Source organism: Mauremys reevesii, linkage group 12 (genome assembly GCF_016161935.1).
Source record: "Mauremys reevesii isolate NIE-2019 linkage group 12, ASM1616193v1, whole genome shotgun sequence".
In the NCBI taxonomy this organism is placed as follows: Eukaryota; Metazoa; Chordata; order Testudines; family Geoemydidae; genus Mauremys; species Mauremys reevesii.
Window position 1 is genome coordinate 48,614,210 of NC_052634.1, and position 1,432 is coordinate 48,615,641.

The following is a 1,432-nucleotide window of genomic DNA, read 5'->3' on the forward strand; positions in this document are numbered from 1 at the left end:
GTCTCTGTGGCGCAATGGGTCAGCGCGTTCGGCTGTTAACCGAAAGGCTGGTGGCTTGAGCCCACCCAGGGACGACACTAAGCCTGTGCTGCTTCCCCGAGGCCTGTGGTGGGGCCTCAAAGGTCCCATTTTGCTGCCTCTTGGCCTCAGTGCTTTCAGCTGGTGGTCCAAAGAGCGGACTGGATGCCATTCAGAAACCCATCTGCCAGCAGCCGTGCCGGAGGCTCAGGCTTAATCCTCAAAGCCGAGCACAAAAACTTTCAGCCGGGAACATTTCGCTCCCTTCCCGCCTCCGCCCAAGCAGCAAGGGAGAAGCGGAGGAGACAGGCCGGCTCAAAGACACCTCCCTCCCACTTCCCTGTACGCTGTGCAAAGCTCTTGGCCTGCCTCATGCCTCGTCAGGAAAGCACGGCCATGCGGCCCAAGCCTGAGTCACGTCCGCGGCCTGGCCCGCCCCGCCCCGGCTGACAGCGCGCAGAGCCACGCGAGTCAATGGCAGGTCGAGTCGGGAGCCTCGGCTCTTTCCCCTGACAGCCACACACACAGCGCTGCCTAGCGCCCCCAGAGCCTCCCTCGTGTTCTCCCGCAGCAGCCGCCTGCCGGTGTGGGTGGGAAAAGGGGACCAGGAAGCACTGCAGCCTCATTCCGGGACAGGAGGCCCTGGCCACGCCCAGGCCTGCCTCTTGCCTTCAGCCCAGGCAGCCAGAGGTGCCAGGGAGCTCCCTGGCAGGCCGCCGCTTCGCCTCAGCCACCTCTTGCCTCATGGCCTAGGCTCTTGGGGCTCTGCTGGTCACCCGCTCGCTTGAAGGCCCAGAGGGAAAAGAAACAAGCGCACACGTAGCAGAGGATGGTTTCGATCCATCGACCTCTGGGTTATGGGCCCAGCACGCTCCCGCTGCGCCACTCTGCTGCTTCTTCACACTCTCCCCCTGCCACCTAGCTGCCACTATCCGGATTAGTGCCTTACACGCCCTCGCTCTGGCAGGCAGATGCGCAGGCTACTAGGCAGCTGCCCTGGTTACAGGATTTTACAGCTAGCTTCTACAGGGTAAAAAGGATCTATTTGGGGTTTGGACCCCATTGGGAGCTGGGTAGCTGAGTGCCAGAGACGGGAGCACTTCTTAAACTGTTTTCAGTTACGCTTGTGGGGGACGAGGTTCAGCCTTGGATCCATGTCTGCAGCAGGCAAGCACCTCTGGCTCAATCGCCCCCCGCCGTATTAGCAGAGTAAAACGCGGAGCGAACGCACACGCCTTGCAAAGGAAGAGGAGCTGGGATCTCGAACAAAAGTCAACATTTTATTAAGATGAAGTTCAAAGAAAAAAAAAGTGTACGGTTCAGAGTTTCGGCGTAGAAGTTTCTGGTGCTCAGGGAACAACGTACAGCTTACCCAAGGGGTGCAAAGTTCGGTTTAAAATGGGGTGGCGTAAAA

At 59.6% G+C, this 1,432-nt stretch overlaps 2 non-coding genes across 2 annotated transcripts; one reads left to right on the forward strand and one right to left on the reverse strand.

Annotated features, from left to right (window-relative positions):
- Nucleotides 1-74, forward strand: TRNAN-GUU. The gene has a single exon. It is a non-coding gene; the product is annotated as a tRNA-Asn (tRNA).
- Nucleotides 75-838: 764 nt separating this feature from the next.
- TRNAM-CAU lies at nt 839-910 on the reverse strand. Its single transcript has one exon. It is a non-coding gene; the product is annotated as a tRNA-Met (tRNA).
- Between the last annotated feature and the right edge of the window lie 522 nt (nt 911-1,432).